Source organism: Meriones unguiculatus, chromosome 17 (genome assembly GCF_030254825.1).
Source record: "Meriones unguiculatus strain TT.TT164.6M chromosome 17, Bangor_MerUng_6.1, whole genome shotgun sequence".
NCBI classification, from domain to species: Eukaryota; Metazoa; Chordata; class Mammalia; order Rodentia; family Muridae; genus Meriones; species Meriones unguiculatus.
In genome coordinates, this window is record NC_083364.1 from 71,449,568 (window position 1) to 71,472,877 (window position 23,310).

The following is a 23,310-nucleotide window of genomic DNA, read 5'->3' on the forward strand; positions in this document are numbered from 1 at the left end:
ATACTTAAATTGCTCCAAACTACTAAATAAAACACTATCACCATAATAATGTCTAAAATAATCTATATGTTTGTATCATTCCACAGATTATGAATATAATCAAACACAGTAGCAAAATACTACAAAATGTGTCTAAAATCTAAACCTTTCTCCCCCAAATATCATCAGTAACTATTCCCTTGAATGAATAAATGTTCTACTAACACAACTTTTCACTTTTAGTCCTCCCTTATTTCATCTTTTATTTATCCAGGAGCTAAAGACTACATACATACATAAATATATGACTATTTATATAAAGACTATTTATACATATATGTATAAATACATATGTATAAACTGTTACATATATACACAATACACACATAAATATATAAAACTTTACTCACATAATTCCCCATGTTGAAATAACTCAATGGGTTTTAAATATAATGAGAATTAAGCAAAATAATGAGATACAAGATAGAGGCCAATTTATCAGTGAAAAATGTATATATAAAAAATAAAAAATTAAAAGATGTTTAATCTTAGCCAGCATTTGGGCATTGCAAATTAAAATAAAATTAGATGTGACTACCCCAATGTAGTAGAATGGATAAAATCCAGAATATTGGTAACACCAAGTTACCAGTTCTCAAGACAAGAATTGAGAGCAACATGAGCACTCATGAATGGACTTATTGGTGCTGTAAGAGTACACATTTTGAAATATACTTTGACAGTTTCATATTGTCATGAGTTTTTTGTTTCCTTAAAAACCCACTTATGACAATGGCCACTCTCAGCTGCTCCATCGTAGTATCGAATTCTCCAGTCCAATTACCTAAAATATAGCTCGACAATTGTTTAGACAGATTTGCAGCACAGGAAAAATTCTCATGTTATATGCTAGTGACTCAAAGTCCAGCATATTTTCATTGACAGCCAAGTTGAGCGATTTGCCATAGGGTATCAATTTGCTCCTGCACGAGGTCACTCTACCAGAGTGGACGCAGGACTAGCCACAGGATTATCATCATGGATTGCTGCAGCCATGAATCATCTGAAGGAATGGGCGGGCATGGGAGCATTAGCAGGCCTTCTGGTGTTGGTCTCCTTGGTTTGCCTGTGGTATATATGCAAGATTAGAGTCTCACAACAGTGTGATGCAGCCATGATCATTCAGGCCTTTACAGCCATGGAAGCAGGACATTCTCCCCAAGCATGGTTGGATACCATAAAAAGCTAAAATGTTACGCTCAGGATGCGAGGCTAAGCACTGCACTCAGGGTCAGCCGCTTTGGACCCAGAGAAGAGCATGTCTGGTTGCATGCGGGTTGATGCCCCAGGTCCCGCCTCTGAGAAAAAGGTATCGGACGGGTCTGATGCTCTTTGGGTGGATGACACCTAAATGAACATCGGTACAAAGTCCCAATTTATTTCTAATATCAGAGATCAGACCTCTACTCTTGCCTGATGCATCTAAAACAAAAAGGGGGAACTGTAGAGAGCTGCGGAATGCTATGCCTTAAAGATGGAGCTGGTTTCCGCCTTCCACCTTCCCGATGGTGAGTGCTCTCTGTCACGAACAATTCCACATTTGGCTAAGGCTGAGGATCTGGCTTGCTTCCATGTATGTGGACCTATCTACATTGCCCACGTGGCACGCCTGGGTTGGCTACCCAGAGGCTATTTAAGCTGTGGGCTGGCTTTCCCCAGGGTCCGAGGATTGTTCAAGGTTCCTGAATAAACTGCATTGAAAAAAAAAAAAAAAAAAAAAAAAACCACTTATGTTATATGAATACTTTTTTCTTTTAATCCCAGGCATGAGATAAGAGTCTGCTCCTCAGAAGATGGTTAAGATTTGCCTTTAGAACTAGCAAGGTCATGGCTTTGTCAGCTACAAATAGACCCAAAAGAGGGACAGGAGTGTTCTGAAGAAGGAGTATGCCCTGGCTGCTTTTGTTGTGGTTTCATGAGAAGTTGAAGAAATTCTAACAAAGAAGATTAGAATTGCCCCTAGGAAACCAATGCCCCTAATCTGTAGGAAGCAGTTGAACGAGGTCTATGCCCCCTTTCTGCTCTAACCATCTTTCTATGCTACCTAGTGTTGGGGAAGTGGATGGGAATAAAGTTTGGAAGGATGATAGAACACAAACAAAATAGATTTTTTTTAGAAGTACACCAACATTGCATACTGCTGGTTTCTTAAAATCCAGAAGCTTTGCTTTTTTGCTTGTTTACATAAAAATGAGTTGACAATGTGTGCCCACACAAAGATCTGCCTCCAGATATTTATAACAGGTTTTTTGTAATTTGCAAAACTTGGAAGCAAAGTAAAGTTCCTTCAATGAGGGAAAGAAGAAAGAATCCAATATAGTCTACAATGCTATATTCTTCGCATTGAAAGAAATGAGCCATCAAGATATTAAGCTTCACTGAAGAATGTCAAATAGATAGTACTGTGTCCAAGGTTTCTGTCTGAATAGAATGCCTAATATGTGTTCTCTACTGCAAGACATTCAGAAAAAAAATAAAAGAAAATCAGAGCTTAATGTTTGACAGATACAATGAAAAGAAGCAAGATGCAAAACTGCAGTGAAGTATTTTCCATGTGGAAAGCCATATTTTTATGATACTACAATGTAGAAAAATGTCATCATATGTCAAAATACACAACTCTGGACTGAAATCTTGAAATCTAGTACAAATTGCTTTAGTTTATTCTGATTTATCTATAAAGTAGAAGTCCTAGCATCCAAAATTGCCCAATGTACAAGACTTGATGTCTCAGCTGGTCTTCAGTACACACTGGAATGCCAAAGTGAGCATAGCAAGGAAGGAATGGATTCCCTACCAAGGCAAGAGCAAACAGGTAAAGATCAAAAGCTTCCATTTTCCATCTTTATGTAGACTTCCAGTGGAAGGTGTGACCCACATTAGATCTGGATTAAAGATATGGATTAAAGATGTGTCTCCCTGCCTCAAAAATCTAGATTAAAAGTAAATCTTCCCACTTCAAATTGTCACTTTGTCAAGGTCAAGTGTGAAGGAAGAAAAGATTGTGTGGAAGCAATTCTGGTCTTAGTGTAGTTCTGAGGGAGTCACATGCAGTCCAGAAGATATCAGCAGTGTACAGAAGGTCTTGCAGATCTATCATGTGGCAGACAAGAAATCACCTGCTGTACAACTGCTAGGATCCAATTTTGCAAGTAGTTAAGGAGATGGTAAGTTTAAACACAAAGAGCTAAGGAAACAGATTCAGATATTTTCCTTGTGCACCATACTGTGACCACAGCTTCTTATAGGAAGTTACTGGAAAACTTTTGACACATCAAACTTTTTTGATAAAGCCACCATACTTAATTCTTTTCAAATATTTTATTCTGTTGATGGTGTCAACCCCGTAATACTTCTAGCGTCACTTTCTATATGAACCAAGGAAACTTGGCATCAAAATGTAACAAGATTAATTTAAAACAGTCTTGACTAAATGAAATAGCACACTTCACAGAGAGATGAGAAATCATTTTGATGCATGTGTTAAATTGTTATTTTGAGTTGTATTTTTGCAGAATTACTAATTTTTGATGTAGAAAATTATAATCCTCTAGTAAATTTGTTGAGATTCATTTGGGGACAAGTTAAATCATCATCAATGATTTCTTACACTTAAATTTCACAGACTCACATTCACTTTGTGTTTAATACCTATATAGTGAGATGTGGTTAGTTGTCACATAAATACCCATGCTAAATATTAAAGCTAGGAGTAATACAATCATACATCTCTAGTATGAGCAATTGGAATATTCTTAGTGAAGGCATAACAAAACCTATCAGTCTCTCTTATTGATGCTACAGAAAAGGCTGGAGGATTATTAGAAATAGCTCACAGAACCATCTCATCCTCTTTTTATTATATTGTTTAAAAATGAAAAGCTCAGGACTATTTAGAGGTATGTTAATTTTTTTCCTTTTTTATTAATTACACTTAATTCAGTTTGTATCCCCCCATAACCCCTCCCTCCTCCCCTCTCCACCTTTCCTCCCCCTTCTTCTCGTCAGCCCTTCCCCAAGTCCACTGATAGGGGAGGTCCCCCTCTCCTTCCTTCTGATCTTAGTCTATCAGATCTCATCAGGAGTGGTTGCATTGTCATCCTCTGTGGCCTGGTAAAGCTGCTCCCCGCTCAGGGGGAAATGATCAAAGAGCAGGCCAATCAGTTCATGTCAGAGGCAGTCCCTCTTCCCATTACTATGGAAGCCATATGGACACTGAACTGCGATGGGCTACATCTGTGCAGGGGTTCAAGGTTATCTCCATGCATGGTACTTGTTGGAGTATGAGACACTGGAAAGACCCCTGTGTTCAAATTTTCAGGTTCTGTTGCTCTCCTTGTGGTATGTTAGTTTTTAATACTACATGTTGTTCTTCCAGAGAACCAAGTTCAGTGCTCAGTGACCACAACTGCGTGTAACTACACTGGCAAGGAATATTATGCCCTCTTCTGGCCTCTGAAGGCAATACAGTCATGTAAGGTCTATTCTCACACAGAAATATAAGTAAAAAAAAATTTAAAGTTTTAAAAATATTATCAAATATGACATTTTCTCAGAAAATTGGCAATAGTTCTTCCTTAAGACTCAGCTATACCACTCCTGGGCATATACCCAAAAGATACTCTACCAAACAACAAGGAAATTTACTCAACTATGCACATAGCTTGTCTGCAATAGCCAGAAACTGGAAACAACCTAGACATCACTCAAACAAAGAATAGATAAAGAAATTGTGATACATTTATATAATAGAATTCTACTCAGCTACTGAAAATAAGGAAACCATGAAATTTGTAGGCAAATGGATAGAACTGGAAAAGATCATTTTGAGTGAGGTAACACAGACCCAGAAAGACACACATGGTATTTACTCATTTATAAGCAGATGTTAGACCTATAGTGCAGGATATTCATACTACAATCCACAGACCCAAAGAAGTTAAGTAACAAGGTGTGCCCAAGGGAAGTTTCTGGAATGTCACTCAGAAGGGGAAATAGAATAGACAGCACAAATGAATGAAGGGAGGGAACTGGGCAGGAGTCAGATGGGGAAGAAAACAAGGGTGGGGATCAGATGCTGGGAGAACGTGGTGGGGAGGTTAGAGGGCTGAAAACAAAAAGGGAAATTGAGGGGGCTTCTCTTTGTCAAGCAGATGGTAGGCTCCTGGGAGGATATGGGTGTGACTCTAGCTGAGACTCCTAACAGGAGTGAAGGGTCACGAAGACTGAAGTGACCACTTTCTAGCCAGGCAGGACTAGTGGAAGGAGTAGAACAACAAGCCACAGATAAAACCTGTGATCCTGAAAACTACCCTGCCTACAAAAAGTGCAGGAATAAAAAGGGAACAGAGATTGAGGAAATGTCCAACCAATAATTGGCCCAACCTGAGATACACCCCATGGTAGAGAGCCAGCCCCTGACACTATTATTGATGCTCTACTGTGCTTGCAGACAGGAGCCTAACATGCCTGTTTTCTGGGAAGCTAAGGCTTAATATTCTGAGAGGCCATTAGTGAAGGTGAAGTCTCAGTGGCAATTGAAGGCCTAGGACTGAAGCAGTCATACAAAGAAGTTGAGGATTAGCACCAACAAGAGAACCTATGAGAGGTTGTTGGTGAAAGTAAAGTCCAGTGGCAGCAAGAGATCCAAGTAGTTTTAAAGATGCCACTGCCATGAGATGGCCACAGAGAACTGCAGCAACAGTGGAGTGGAGCTAGCTAGAAGTAAGAAGACAAGCTGTGTTTGCTACAGTGGGTAAAGCTCGAGAAATGTCCCAGACCCTTTAGGGGTGTCCAGAAGATTGAATGGATCCCAGACATTGGACAGTTGGACTTTGATTTTGATTGTGTTTGTACCCTGTAATTTCCCTCTTGAAGTAAGAAAGAATTTGGTTTAATTTTTTCTTTTACTGGAGCCCTCCTGTTGGCAGTTATATTTACTCAACTGTATTCATTTCTCAGTTTCTTTTGTTGTTGTTGCATGAAATCAGAATTTAATCTATAGCCAGAACTATTAAATATTCTTATCACAAATGTGTTACCAGTATAGACTTAATAGCAAAGCTAACCAGTCAGCACCTCTCTCAGCCAGTTATCATCAGACATGGTCACAGATTGTTTCAGCCTTCCCCCTTTGGTCCTTTCATTAGAAAATAAGCTCCATAAGCATTATCCATGCTTTGTCTTGGTCAATTCTATGTCTGTGTCCAGAAAAGTGTTCAGTCTCTAATACTCAGTAAGCACATGGGTTCATGTGTTCATAAAATGTCTCTATTTTCTTTGCCAGAAAGTCTTCTAGAAAAAGCCATGGTTACGCCCCTCATAAGACTTGCTGGAGTCCCAATATTACATCTCACGATGGGATAGAAATAAAGTATCTGTTACTGGTTGCACAGCATAATACAGATATTTGAATGAGGGAAGGATTGAGCTTTACTGTTTGTCTCTGGAAAAACATGGTGTTAAAGGTGGAAAATTGCAAGGCATGCTACTAGTGTTATCTAGTAGAAGAGAGAAGCCAAGGGTAAGGAAGTAGGCTAGTGGGTAGCTAGGCTTAATAAACATTGCTGATTTCTTAGCTGTTCTGGCAGGGATGAGAGTCAGAAGCAGGGGGTTAAATCCTGGATTGGAGGTCGTTTAGAAGTTGCCATGAATTTTAGGGGCCTTAGATCCCACCCAAGTTCAAGCATATTACTTTTTTTTTTTACTTTCTTTTTCCTACTCTTCCAATTACAAGTAGATTAAGGGGCCGGGAAGATAGTTCAATAGGGAAAAGCATTTGTTGCCAATCTTGATGACTTGAGCTCAGATTCCTGCAACCCATGTAAAAGCTGGATGCAGATTCCTGCAACCCATGTAAAAGCTGGTATGTGTCTATCCTACGAGCACCCCTAGTGCAAATCAGGAGACAGGCCAGTTAGCCTGGAGTGCACAAGACAGCAGTATACTAGAGAGACTCTGACTCAAAACCAAAGTAAAAGGTGAGGGCCAATCCCTGAGATTATCTTCTGACCTCCATACAAGTGCTTTGGCATATGCAGACCCTTACACAAGCAGAGATATCATATGTACACACAATATAAATAAGTTAATATTGTATGTGAACCATGTCCTCATTCTTGAGATAACTGCTTATGAAAGCAAGCTTCTGCCTTCCTCTTTGGCTGAGTTTATATAAGCTCATCTACACTCACAGTTTCAGATACTACCATTTCTCAATTTCTTAACCTGGTTATCATACTATAATATTTGTTTGATAATAAGCTTCACAGCACAAGAACTGAGCAGTTATTACTCTATTCTTAACCTCTAAACCCCAACGTACATCCCAGGATATTTGAACTTTATAGTTTTCCTGCTGAACTCTCTCTCCTGTTGTCTCTTGGACCTCTCCCAAGGCTGAATCCCCTACTTCCTCTTCTAACTCCTCTTCCTGGTTAGCAGAATGTACAGCCCCATTTTCTCCCCTGCTTGGCGGTTGGCTGTAAGCTACTTTATTGACATATCAGGAGAGCATTAGGGAGCAAAGTTTATACAACAATAAGGCAGGAGATTCTCAGAAAAAGGCTTACAACCGGGTGTAGGGGATATAGAAATCAGCTTTTGTATTGTACAATACAATATGCTTATAAAGTCCACAAGTGGGTAACTGATTTTTTTAATTAACTAATTTACTTATTCACTTTAGAGTATTTAAATTATTCACTTTAAATTAATTAACTGGGGGTGGGACAGGCAGGAGAGGAGGAAAGGGACTGAGACTTTGAATTTTTAAAGAATTTGGATTCTAAGATAAATTGGCTATTTTAAAGGGACTGAAATTTAATGCATTTGAATTTGTAAAGACTATAAGCTTTTTAAAGTTATTTATGTTTTTAATGTGAGATCTTGGGGATGGAAGAAAAAGGAAGGGTTGTGACTTAATAGTGATAATTTTGTATGTGAAGTTTAGGGGTCAGTTGTAGTGGCTGGTTTTTGTCAACTTGACACAAACTAAAGTTATCTGAAAGGAGGAAACCTTATTTGAGAAAATAGGTTCGTAAGATCTTGCCGTAAGCCATTTTCTTAATTAGTGATTGATGGAGGAAGACCCTGCCTAATGTGGGAGGTTCCATCCCTGGACCAGAGATCCTGGGTTTTATAAGAAAGCAGATGGAACAAGCCAGTAAACTGCTCCAATGACCCCTGCATCAGCTCCTACCTTCAGGATCCTGCCCTGTTTGAGTTCCTGATCTGGCTTCCTCCCATGATCAACAGCAATATGAAAATGTAAGCTTAATAAACCCTTTCCTCTTCAACTTGCTTTTCAGCTGTGGTGTCTTGTGACAGTGATAGGAACCCTGACTATAACAGTTGGTATCATATAGCTCTTAGTAAACCTTGTCTGTGTGAACATCTTCCTTCTCTGATAATGATGCCACGTACTTCCCATGGCAGAACCTCATATAAACTTCATAACAGAAACAGCAGACAGGAATACAACTTGGAATTTGCGATGAAACCATCGGGTAAACTGGAATGTATCAAATAAGGAACAGAGAGTATAAATGTGGACTTCAAAGTAAAACCCCATAAGTTTATGTCCATTTTTGCTTAGAAACACCAGAAGGATTGAATGGTGCTGGGCTTGTATGATCCCTTTTTCTGTGTCAAGTAGGAACTTGCCTTATAAAATTAGGAAATATAAATGGAACATCTCTGTATTTCTATTGAAGGGTTAATGAAGGCACTGTTTCTCAACATTTTCATATTATTGCCTTCATAAAATTAATTTCATCATCTCTCTTATTTCTCCTCTCCTTTGAAGTTAGACACTAACCAACAATATTTTTTCTACTACAGTTAAATATTGGAAGGCTAGATGAAATGGCCTGAGAAGATTATACATCTTTTCCTGAAACAAGGTCTTTCTTCTTTGGGTGTGGAAACACCTTTACTGCTCTGGAATCAGCTGACTTTGCTCTCCAAACAGGGTCAAATGAGTATTACCCACTAAGGTGGCTTTTCCTTTGACCCTGGGTCAGCACTCAACTTTAGTTCTGTCACCCACGGCTACCATTACTCCATCACAATTCACAAACCTTGAGTCAAATGTACAGACAGCTTTGCTGATGAGGGACATTCTCCTGTCCTGACGTCTCTCACGTATCATGTCTGTTATCAAAGTAGTGGGATAAAAGTATGCTTACTGTCACTTCTCCCATCAGCCTTTTAGTCAACTCCCCCAAACTCCCCCAAATGCCATTGCATTCCTCTGATTCTTTACAAATATTTTTACTTTTTATGTGTTTATAAACACTCGCGTTCTTACATATGTATATTGGCATGTGTTACCTGGCACCCACACAGACGTCAAAGGATCAACTCAGATTTCATTCCCCACTTGTCACTTTCTTTGATACAAGGTACCTGTATTATTTTACCACCGTGTACTTCTGGCTATCTAGAACACATGGTTCTAGGCATTCTCCTATCTCTCCATAGGAGATCCAGGAATATAGACTGTTGCACTACCTTTTGGGGTTTGTGTAGGTTATACGGATTCTGCTCTTTATGTTTGTTTGACAAGAATTTTTGTACTCTGAGTTTTTGCTACAGGCTCATGTCTATCTTTTGTCATTGCTTATCTTGCTTACTTCAAGACTTGGATTCTCTCTCTCTCTCACTCATGCACACACATACACACAACACACAGAAAGAGGGAGTGGTGGTCTCTTAATTTCTCGGTATTCTTCCATTTTCTCCTAGGATGAAATTTTCAAAATAATCTGAAATGTTCTATCATTTTTCTGGGTGAAGAGGTTTTTTGGTAATATATCATTTCCAAAAACAAAACAAAACAAAACATGCTTTTAGAAAATTTGTCTTTAAGGATAATTTCTATATGTTCCTAATAATAACACCATATTTCAAAACCTTGTCTCTAGAACATTTACACTCAGAGCTTTATTGTAATAATATGCAAAAGGAAGCCTTAAAGTCAAGGCTTATTCGATTATTGTCCTTTGGATGGTAAGATTTTTCAGCCACCATGACATAAAATTATTAAAACATTTAGCGAAAAATTACAGCACACAGGCTCTTATCAAAAAAAGAAAGCATTTGTTGTAATTGATATTTGATTCATCATTACAAAAGACATTTCTATTAGCATATTGCCAAAGAGAATCACATTTGTGGGAAAAGAAAATAAAGTTAAAAAACCACTGAGACTGGCTATAAGCAGTAAAAGAAGCTTAAATTGCAAATTATTTCAAAATGCAACTGAATAATTACAGGATTTCTCTCTATGATCCAATCCTAAAATTATAGTAATGTAAATTTCTTTTATACTTCCTCCTTAGTGATCAAACATTTAAATTTAGTAAATCTTTTTACTCATAATTTCTTATACACAAATAAAATCACTTATCAATTATGAACTGAGAGGACGCCCAACTTTATGCATTCCTTACCACTCTTGCACAGAAAAAATAATATAAATGGAATTTGGTTTTTGTGAGTATATATCTCAGGAATCACTTCTCATAGACAACCCACATGGCTTAAACAAGTTCAGAGGGCAGGTCAATTCTTTTCATTATGAAAAAGATTGGCTTACTGAAGACCAAGATCCAAAGCACATGACATCCTGTAATTTGGACAAAGAAAAACATGGTAATGTTCAAATATTCTAAATTACATAGAAATAATTTCACACACATAGATACATGAGAGTGAGAGAGAGACAAAGAAACAGAAACTAAGGGGAGATAAAGAGGAAGGAGGGAAGGGAAGATAGAGAGAAGATTTTTGTCATGTTTTATTTTGCTAAGGGGAAAGTAATATATGCACACATCATGAAATAAAAGGGTTTTACAAGTGGTTTTAATTGAATATTTACAAAATATGAGTCTAAAATACGCATGTGATTTCACTCTCATCATGGCTTCTTATGCTTTATTCATTTAAGTGGAAGCAAATGTTCCAGCAATTATGGCTGTGTGGCAAACTACCCAATAATCCATTAGCATAGAACAATAAGTCATTGTACTAAAATCTAACATCTAGGGATTCAGACAGGACATAAGAGTAGTGGTTTATTTTAAGTTTCCTGGGGCTTCAACAAAGGGATTTAAAACCTGAGCCTGGAATAATATTAAGATACATTCACTCATCTGCTCGGTAGATGATGGTGGTAATTAGCTAGTGGACTTGGTTTCTCTCTGTGACATTTCTTTTTGAGCAAGTTTGGACTTCCTTTTTGGAAATGTCACTTTCAATTCCCAATGCCCCCACATCCAAAAAAGAATTTTACAAAAAGGGAATCAATCCTGTGGATCTTTGTAAGATATTTAGTTATACTCTTTTCATCAGTTCAGTCAGAAGCTTCCATTCACGGGCAAGGAATTGGCATGTGGACTTCATTGGCCATCTTATTTAGAATAAAACAACTTGTGAGACAGATTACAGAAGACTCAACTCTGGGCACAGGGACAGCTTTTGTGTTTTCTCAAAATTCTGAGTCCATGGCTTACTGGTCTTTCCTGGGATTATCTGTAAATTCTTGTTGTCTTTTGCTTCTGGAAAGGGTTCTATCTTCTTTATATTTGTGTTTGCACAATAACTGGTTTGAGTTACAGGCATTCTTTTAAAAAAATAAAGCTTTCAAAATTATCTATCTGTGCAGAGACAGCTACATAGATAATAGGATGTGTTGTACAAGTGATAACGGAAAGTCTCCGTTGTGCCCTATGCAAGGAATGGAGGAGTCAGAAGGCTGTTACATGTATCAAACTTCTGTTACGCTGTTTCAGAGAGTTGCTCAGCTGCCACAACACAGTTGCTTAAGAAGCAGAGATGGTGACAGCTCTTACAAATCATGAATGTGTACAAATAGACTTAAATACTACAGAAAGGAAAAGGAAAAAAAATAAAGGATAGGGAAGTATATCAATATTTGTGACTTGTGTACTAAAGTACACTGTCTCATAATATCAGATAATCTTAGTTCAAAATAGAATACTTGAGTCTAAAGAACCTCTGATATGCAGAAAACCCTGACTAACTCCCCATTTGAAATCAACTGTAAATTTTATATAATTTCTTGTTGGCTTCTTATTTATTTCCGGAAAAGGGGTAAAAATGAATAAGCACACACCAAATTTTCATGTGTCACTATTCTCCTCTGATTGTGAAAATGAAGATATTTACGATCAAGTTTTATTAAACTATACACTGTTGGAATATGCTAATGTATATTTAGTTTTTATGTAATCTAATATCACTCAAATGAACTATGCAAAATTTAGTTTTAAAAGTAAATCTAATGTAGGCTCTTTATTTAAATGATTTAATTTTCTCCACTGATTTCTCTTTACTGAAAAGAAATAAGTAAATGGGGGTGGGGAGCCAAGACATTGCTTTTATCTCCAGGTTTTCTTCTGTTTCCACCTTGGCTAAACAAAAACAAACCAGAGACTTAAGACAATACTCAGTAAATAATAACAGCAACAATCATAGGAAAGAGCGTGAAGGGGCCACCACCCGACCAATGTCCGCATTCTCTCCTAAGTAACATTAGGCTACTTAAACCACCAGAAGACACTTCCATTCAGAACGGAATTCCTGGTGGTCAGGGTTATCTCTAAAAGGAAAAATATGGTGTGTTCCATTGCAACAGCACTTTATCAGCACTCTTTACAGCATTCCTTAAGGACACATCCCCAGTATAGTTAAAAATAATTGCTGGTATTAGGCCAGAAAAACAAAGCCATATAGATTAACACCCCTCATGTCTATTCTAATGTCCAGCCAGCAACAGAAACTGGTTATGTTAACATTTTAATATTTTGCTTAAATTTTAATTACATATTATATGACTATATAAAAGACTGACAGATTAAACAAACAAAGAAATGATTAATGACAAATAAGTGACATATAGATGATAGACAAATAGGTAAGTAGATTAATAATAATAAATAGATGAAAAACAGGAGGTAACAGAAACAATGCTTAAGTCTGATTTATAAAACCATATGGAACTAGAGTGTGTTTCAAATAAGCACACTTCAGTTCAATTTGTACTTAGGTATTCACTTCCAGAAGTAAATCATAAAGCTATCTGAGGACTTTATAAGGTCAAATTTACGCACTTGGAGAACACCCATATTTAAAACTACAGATGATATTTTTATTTTTGCTACAAAGTGCTGTAGCAGTCAGCAAAGCAAATATGTACTACTTACTAAATAATGAATTGCTTTTCCAAAAAGCATTAATATAAGGGACAAAGTCAAGAAAACCTTTGAAAATAAGTTTTCAAATTCATTTGAAGGGCTTTTTAGTCTTATTCTAAAGGAAACAGTGTCTCGGTGAGAAGGAAGGATGGAAGTTGCTTTTAAAACTAATATCATTATTATTATGCCTATGATTAAAAACATTTTCAGTGAGGAAGGTCTGTACGTGATCTGAAAAAATATGCCTCAGTAAACTAACTGCAAGAAATTGAGGGTAGAGCTGTGACTGAATATATTCTCAAAGGTGTAAACACTCTTCTGCAACCAATAACTTGGAAAGAAGGTAGTGGTAGTGATAAGAAAAAGAACATATGATAGTTTCTTTTTCTCACACCATGTTATGACTGGTGTGGTCTTTTTTATTTCCCAGCTTTATTATTATTATTACAATGTATTCACTTTGTATCCCAGGGGAGGGGCAGGGGAGGAGAAGGAGGGAGGGTAGGATTGGGAGGGGCCAAGGCAGGAGGCTACAGCTGGGATACAAAGTGGATAAATTGTAATACATAGGACTGGTGCATCTTTCTCAGCCTTTTGCAGCTGTCACCTCACCGTTTATCCTTGTGATTCTCTACCTTGTCTTTTCATTCCTTCATTATGACAGTTCCTCCTATGCTATAGGATTAGGCAAGCAAAGAGAAGAGGGAAAGGAAAACACTCGGCTTCTGAGCATTAGTTAGCACTCCCTAAATTGGCAGGTGTTGGGCAATTAACAAGCTTGTTTTAAAATACAGACTTTCAAATGTTTAGCTATGGGGTTTAATGATATTGTTTGAATCGTTCCTGGGAGAGGAAATTTTGGATTGTTTAGATGTTCACAGCACTGGAGGAGGGAGATCTGGGAGTTATAAGGTAAAAGTCATAATGGAAACAGCCAAGCTCAAGTGTGTTCTGTGCCTATTCTGCTTTTTTAAAGGATGATTTAAACTCCATTTTAACCTGGGTTTCTCTATTGTAGTTGTTCAATATTGTAGTTGACAAAGGGATCAAGGGGAAGAGAGAAGGAGGGTGGGACAAGCAGGATATGAGGGAGGGGAATACAATCAGGATATAAAATGAATAAATTATAAAGAAAAATAAATAAATAAGAATAAAAGACACCCATGTTTACTTTCTTAGTGTGTGTACAGAGCAAACAAACAGAACAGCTCAATGGTCAATACCCTAAATCCATTAGGCAAATGCCTTGAAATGTATAGAAAGCAAGCAGAAGAAGTGTCAATAAGTACAGAACTCCATCAATGGGTGTCCATTTTGACCTTCAGTTTCAATAAACACAATTAGTATTTCAAATAGTTTGGTTATATTCAAATTACTGCGGTTCAAAATTATTTCTTAAAATTGACTGAAAATATAGATATTCCTCTTTGTTCTCTAAAGAAAATTATGTAATTGCCCTGTATTAGAAAGCAACGATCTGGAGGCAATTTAATGTGTAATGTAGAATGTGCATAGGTTCTGTGTTAATATGGCATTGTAGACAAGAGATTGGAGTATCTGCATACTTGGGTATCTGAAATGGGTCCTGGCCCTAGTACCCTACAGATATTTAGAGAATTTTAATATCAGGATACATGAGATACATATAGGATACTGAAAACCAAATTTTCATCTAAAGGTAAACAGGAATCCATCAGATTGAACTTTTGAAGCCTGATTACTTATTATTAAAGAATTCAATAATTACATTTATGACAACATTCAGGCACTCAACATGTGCGTTAAAATAGAGTAAAAACCAGTATTTTGTTTTTCAAATTTTTTTCTATTCATATCAGTTGCAATCATCATTTAACAATGAATTTTTAGCCTCTCCTTGCTTTTAAAAACAATCAGCTTTTTTCTTCAAACTGTGCCTATATGGTATTGATTATCTTTGACACATTCAGTTACCAAGCTGATTATATCCCTACTCACATAAACTTCTATTACTTTTACATTTCCTCGCCGTTTCAAAATTTTCATGACTTAAAGACTTATGAGTATTTTTTCACTACTTCGAAAGATAATATCAACATAGAGATAAAATTTGATAATGTGTGGAGTTATTTCCTATTTGGGGAGCCAGGTACTAAAAACTCCTTGTGTTGGAGTTTACCTTCTGTAGAGTTGACTTTGTGGGTAGATATTATTTAACTTTGGTTTCGTCATAAAATATCTTGTTTTCTCCAACTATGGTGTTAAAGAGTATTGCTGGTTATAGTATTCTGGGTTGACACCTGTCATTTCTTAGATTCTGCAAGTCTTCTGGCTGTCACTCTGCTAAGAAGTCGAGTGTAATTCAGATAGGTCTCCCATTGTAAATTATTTGGCCTTTCTTCCTTGCAGCTTTTAATATTCTTTCTTTGTTCTGTACATTTACTGTTTTGATTATTATGTGGCAAGAGGATTTTCTTTTCTGGTGCAATGTATTTGGTGTTCTGTGAGCTTCTTGAATGACTTGTGCAGGCATCTCTTTCTTTAGGTTGGGGAAGTTTTCTTCTGTGATTTTGTTGAAATTATTTTCTGGGCGTTGGAGCTGGGAGTTTTCTTCTTCTATTCTTATCACTCTTACGTATGGCCTTTTTATAGTGTCCCAGGTTTCCTGGGTGATTTGTATTAGGAGTATTTTAGATTTAACATTTTCTTTGGTCAGTGTATTGATTTCCTCAATCAGCTCTTCTATGTCTGAGAGTCTTCTATCTCTTGTATTCTATTGGTGATGCTTCTGTCTAAAGTTTGCATTTTTTAATGTTTTCCAAACACAGGATTCCCTCAATTTGTGTGTGTGTGTGTGTGTGTGTTATTGCTTCTATTTATATTTTCAGGTTTTGAACAGTTTTATTCATTTCCTTCACCTGTTTGATTATAATTTTCTGTATTTCTTTACAAGATTTATTCATTTCCACTTTAAAGGTCTTCATCATCTTTATAAGATTAGATTTAAGGTCATCTACTTGTGCTTTACCTGTGTTAGATTATCCAGGGATTTCTGTAGTAGGATATCTGGCCACTGGTGATGCCATATTGCCCTGGCTTTTGTTATTGTGTTCTTAGACTGTCCATTAGTGCTTTGGTTGTCCATGGAGCTGGATGACCACTGAGAATGAAGGCAGAGTTGCAGGCTAGAAAATGGAGCACAGGGAAGTGGGTGTAGTTTACCACTGTTTAAGGGGAGCTTAAAGGCAGAGTGTTGGCAGGAAAGGGTCTAATCTGGATATTCCTGGGGCCAGGAGTACTCCTTGGGAAGGCACACAGACCCTCATGCTGAACAGTGTAGTTCAGAGGACAAGATAGAACTCACCTCTACTAACTGTTCCCCTGGTAGACCCAGCAGGCAAGAGATTGAAAGGAAGAGGTTCCTAAGGAACACTTTTCCATTGTTGTTGCAAACTTATACAATTACTTTGGAAATCAATTGGGTGGTTTGTCAGAAAATACCTCAAGACCCAGCTACATCACTGTCCCTATGACAAGAAAACTTGTTCAACTATGTTCATTATAGCTTTATGTATAATAGCCAGAATCTGGAAACAAGCTATATGTGCCTCAAATGAAGAATGAATAAAGAAAATGTGGTACATTTACATAATGAAATACTACTCAGGTATAAAATCAAGGACAGTATAAAATTTGCAGGCAAATGGATGGAACTAGAAAATATTGTTCTGAGTGAAGTAACCTGGAGAGATACCCATGGTATATACTCAATTATACATGGATATTAGCCATAAAGTACTAGATAACCATGCTATAATCCATAGACCAAAAGAAGGTGAGTAACAAGGAAGGCCCAAGGGAGCATGCTTCAGTCTCACTCAGAAGGGGAAATAGACATCAGAGGTGAATGGAGGGAGGGAACTGAGTGATGGTGGAAGTTGGGAGGGGAGCAGGGTGATCAAGTACAGGGAGAGAGGGAGAAGGAGCTGGGAAAGAAAACAGAAATTAGAGACCTGGGATGGGAGGGAGGCTCCTGGGGGTATATAAGAGTTTCCCTGGCTGATACTCCTTACAGTGGGGTAAGTGGAACCTGAAGTGGCCACTTCTTCTAGCCAGGTGGGACTCTGAGTAGAGAGATGAGAATTCCAACTCACCCACAAAATCTTCCACCCAAAATTTGTCCTACTCACAAGATAGAGCACAGACTGAGGAAATGAGCAATTCATTGACTGGCCCAATTTGAGACCCACCCCTTGGGAGTGAGTCAATCCCTGACATTATTAATGATACTCCATTATGCTTTCAGACAGGAGCTTAGCATAACTGTCCTCCGAGGTGCTTCATCCAGCAGCTGATGGAAACAGATGCAGAGACCCGCAGTCAAACAATAGGTGGAGCTCAGGGGGTTTTAAGGAAGAGTTGAAAGAGGGACTGAGGGAGCCTGAAGCATCAAGGGCACCATAAAAAGACCTACAGAGTCAACTAATGTGGGCCCATGGGGCTCACAGAGACTGAAACACCTAAAGAGCATTCATGATCTGGAACTAGGCCCCCTGTACATCTGTAGCAGATGTGCAGCTTGGTCTTCATGTGGGTCTCCTAAAAACTTGAGCAGGGACTGTCTCTGACTTTGTTGTCTGCCTTTGGATATCTATCCCCTAACTGGCCTGCCTTGTTTGGCCTCAATGGGAGAGGATGGGTCTAGTCCTGCTGTGACTTTATGTGTCAGGGCAGGTTGCTACCCATGAGGGACACCAACCTCAGAGAAAGGAAGGGACCTCTGAGAGGGAGGAGAGAAGGGGGGCTGGGATTAGGATGTAAAGTGAATAAACAAATGAATGAAAAATCAATAATTTATTAATTTCTATATACTATGATTTTACAAAACTTATTTACTGTCTCACTTATATGCCTATTCATTCTTTTTTTATTTTTTTAATTTTTTATTTAACTTTTATTAATTACACTTTATTCCTTTTGTATCCCCCCATAAGCCCCTCCCTCTTCCCCTGCTTGTCCCACCCTCCCCCCCTTTCTGCATGCATGCCTCTCCCCAAGTCCACTGATAGGGGAGGTCCTCCTCTCCTTCTTTCTAATCTGTTTGTTTTGTTTTGTTTTTGTTTTTGTTTTCTGTTCTTCTCAATGCAGTTTATTCAGGAACCTTGAACAATCTTCTGACCCTGGGGAAAGCCAGACCACAGCTTAAAATAGCCTATGGGTAGCCAACCCCAGCGTGCCATGTGGGCAATGCAGATAGGTCCACATACATGGAAGCAAGCCAGATCCTCAGCCTTAGCCAAATATGGAGTTGTTTGTGACAGAGATTCATTCTTTAAGATCACTTTAAGAAATTTTTATCCCCAGTTCATAGGCAAAGAATGGGAGATTAAGTAACAGGCAGAATACCACACATAAGAAACTCATGATCCCATGAGAATATATCTGTAAAGGCTCTATCTTAAAAATGAATGTACCAATGCAATTATAATCTGGAAGACAATGCCAACTTTAAATAAATTGGTATGGTGGTTGGAATAAGAATGGATCCTATAACCTCCTGTGGTTTAATGCTTACTAACCAGGGAGTAAAACTCTTAACTCTTTGAAAGGATTAGAAAGATTAAGAGATTTGGTCTTGTTGGAGAAAGTGTGTCACTGGGAGTGGGTTTTAATGTCTTTCTCTCTCTCTCTCTCTCTCTCTCTCTCTCTCTCTCTCTCTCTCTCTCTTCCTGTGGATCAGAATTTAGCTCTGCCTCTGGCAAATGGCATCCCGTATTACTGATTAGCGTTTCTACATTTTATCACATGCTTTGTCTCTAAATATGCCTGGCCTGGGCAGATGCTTCCTTTCAGTTTCTGTATACTCAGGCTCTGCAAAGATCCACGATCCTCTTTGAACCTTCCTGTGGAACCTATCATTATGTTTAAGTGAGTATGTGGATGAATTTTCTCATTTTAGCAATGGAATATGGAGATGCACACAAGGTTACACACCTCTCCGAGAAGTAGTTGCTAGTTCATATTTCATGGAGGAGGGAATAGAAGTAGCCATACTCAAATTAATAAGCTCATTTATTTGCTTACTGTAATATTTTACCCAAGTATATGCAAGGAATACAATTTAAATTCAGTTGTATACACACGCACATACACACAAACAAGCAAGCAAACATATTTACGGACACAAACCTCAAATAGACAGCAGAGTTGGAGGAAGACTCTTTTGGAAAAAAGGATTTCCGTGGAATAAAGAATGTGGATGATAGGGAAGAGGGAATACACACTTGACCTCTGAGTTCTATCTTCTCTCTCTTGAAGTCCCTCCACCATGGTCCCTTTTCCTGATTTCTCTGCGTATTATCAATGGAACGTACATCTTTGAAAATGCAAACACAAACAAATGAAAGAAAATAAGGTATTTTGTCTTTCTGGCTTTAGGTTACCTCTATCTGAGTGATTGTCACCAGCCCTGCCAAATATCTGCAAATAGCAATTATTTTGCCTTTCCTAACAGCTAAAAAGTATTACCTTATAAAAATGTACCATAGTTTTACTACTCACAAATCAGTTAATCAGTTTTACTACTCACCAATCAGTTACTACTCACCAATCAGTTACTACTCACCAATCAGGGATCTAGACTCTCCTGATTTTATGGTTTTGTAAATAGAATGGGCCAAGAACCTACGGATCAACAGGCTACAGGCACTAGGGGAGAACCTACTACCATCCCTCTGATAAATTGACATAATATTAAGATGACTCCTAAGGACTTATTACTATACCCACAGATTAGTGCATACCTGAGCTCTCATCAAAGAAACTCCTTTTTACAGTAGATGATGATTAAAATAGAGAACCACGATTGGTCCATATGCAGAGAATAAAAGACTTCAAAGTGCTCACTAATAAGAAATTCACAACCCTTTCTTCCTAGGCTCAGCGATTACTGTGGAACAGAGGAGATGGGAGCTGTAAGAGCCAGAAGTGGTACATGACTGCAAGGAAACAAATATTTTCAGAACACATCAGGGCAGGTGTAGATATGAATTTACGACTGTTGTAACAGCATGCATAATAACTTTGTAAACTCAAGCCAGACAAAATCCAAGCACAGAGAAAAGGGATGGACCCAAGTTGTTACCCGTAGCTAAGGAGTTGTGGACAGTTAATAACTACTGGGAGAGTCAGATTTTATGAAGGCGTGTAACTTAATATTTCAACCATGCTGCAGTAATAACAGCCTTAGATGTGTTAGAAATAAATAAAATTACACATTGCTGGGTGTGAAGGGAAGAAGGATAGTTGTAGAAGATGTTGGAGTGAGGTATGTATGAGATCAAATATGCTAATGAAATTTTCAAAGAAATAATAAAAGTGATAAAAATACAAATTAATTTTTTTTCAGGACTGGCTGCATTGTCCTCCTCTGTGGTCTGGAAAGGCTGCTCCCCCTCAAGAGTGGGGGTGATCAAAGAGCCCAACACTGAGTTAATATCAGACACTGTCTCTGAAGTAAGTCTTGGATTTACAAAGCATTTACTTGAGATTGAGACATGCTCCTGTGTGTCTGCGGTAAGTTTCACTTTGTAGATTTTCAAATTTGAGAGTATTTATCTAGATGGGGAAATGGCCAAGTACTTCTACATAAACAACGACATGCATTGGAAAGGAACAAGTTATAATTGCATTACCACAATGACTATGCATATGATGAGTGTCTACGCAAATTGTAAGAAGTTTAACAGGGTAAGCACCGTAGAAGGATGTACCAACATTCTTTGTGATCATTAATCTTACAAGTGGTACCATTTTGAGCTTGAGTATGAAATGTCCCCGTGGGTTCATGTGACAAAAATATCTTCTCCTCAGATAGGGACACCATATTGGGAAGGAGAAAGGACCAAGACAGAGGAAGTAGGTCAGAGGGCAGACCTTTGAATCCCTTCATTATTGGATGCTGCATGTTATTCTCTCCCCTTCCTTTCTGCCATAATGTGAACAGTGTTTTCCTCCACATGCTTCCACCACAATAATGTTTTGCCAAAGGACAACGAGACAAGTGAATAAAGAGTGATCCCCTTGAAATGGAAATTCAGAATAAATATTTCTTCACTTAAGATTATTTCCTCATGTATTATTTATTATTTTATCACATTGTCAGAAAAATTACCCAATAGTGGTACAGAGAATATAGACCCCCAACATTTTAGATTAATTTTTCACACTTTGTAAGGATAAAATGTAATCCTGGGTTATTCCTTCTTACAGCCAGCATCATTTGATGAGACTGATAAGTGTTCTTTTATGCAGGTTTGGTTCCTTTGATTCATCATTTCAAAGATTCCCATTATTTGAATGCAATTAATCATTATTTCTGAACAGGTAAAAATATTACTACATAGTAGTAAAAATGTCTTGGACTATATAATTTTTGAAAGAAATGAATGTATTATGTTTTCTTAACTACACAATTATAAGAAAGTAGTCACATTTTTGCTCTTTCTACTTTTACTTAAAACAATGGGTTTTAATATGACCACTTAGCATGGATGTTGTATATTTTACTCATTGTCTAGTTTTTTTTCCCCCTTTGCTATTGCTGTGATAAAAGACCATAACCAAAAGCAACTTGGAGAGGAAAGTGTTTACTTCAGTTTATACTTTATATTCCATCATCAAAAGAGATAAGGTAGGAATTCAAGATAAGAACCTGGAGAGAAGAACTGAGAAAGAGGCCACATTTGCACCTTGCTTCCTAGCTTGTTCCCCACAAATTGTTCAGGATACTTTCTTAACCTAGGACCACCTACCCTGTGTTGAAACCTCTTACAATTAAATAGAAGTTTCTGGTGTCTTTGAAGACTCAGTTTTATCATGTGATGTTTTGTGGCAAACTGGGAACGTGATGTTTTGCTGATAACTCTCTCATGAAAGGAGTGTGACTTTGGCCAGCTAAGAACATCCATGGGTGGACTCTGAGGAGAGGACATAAATAAAGGCTCAATCACAGTGAGTCATCATTATTTGAATTGACATCGCTGTGCTTGTCTTCATGCATTGACATTGACTTTACAGAGAGAGAAACATTCCAGAGAACTCCTGGGGCAATCCAACTGAGTCTTGTGGCTTTTGCTGATTTGTCCTGGGAGAGAAAAAGGAAACCCAGGGTGGAGGAAATTTCTGAGATAAGCTGGAGACCTGCCACAGAGTAGGCTCCTGGGAGGATATTGGGGTGACTCTAGCTGAGACTCTTAGCTGAGGGAGTACATGGAGACTGAAGAGACCACCTCCTTAGCCAGGCAGACTTCCAGTGGAGGGAGATGGATACCAACCCACCCACAAAACTTTGAACCCAAAATTTACCCTGCCTACAGGATGTGCAGGGATAAAGCTGGAACAGAAAACTAAGAAATGACCAACCAATGACTGGCCTAGCCTAAGACCAACCCCATAGGAGAAAGCCCCAACACTATTAATGATACTCTGCAATGCTTGTAGGCAGGAGCTTAGCATGATGATACTCTGAGCAGCTCCACCCAGCTGCAGAATGAAACATATTCTGAGACCCACAGCCAGACATTAAGCAGAGCTAAGAGAGTCTTGTGGAGAAGTGTGGAGAAGGATAGAAAGTTGCAGAGGGGACAAGAACACCCCCAAAAGACCAATAGTATCAACTAACATAGGTCTATAGGGGCTTACAGAGACTGAAGCACCAAGATTGGTGGTGCTTGGACTAGGCCTAGGCCCATAATACATATGTGTCTATGTGTCTATGTTGTTGTAAAAAAAAAAAAAAAAAGAGTGTTGGTCTATATAATGTTTATTATCGGTCCTGAGATTATAACAGTGATATTATTTAATTCGGTATTATAAATAATAAGACACCTGTTAGATTTTATAATTGCCTTATTTACTTTGGGCCAGGCAGATACTTCACCTAAGCTGGCTCAATAACCTCACCATTCATCTCCGAGCCCTGAGCCAATGCCGTCCACCTTGATCCTCCTCATCTGGTCTACCCTCCATCCATAACCCCATGGTACTTCCTTGGGTTTTTCATCTGGACCTT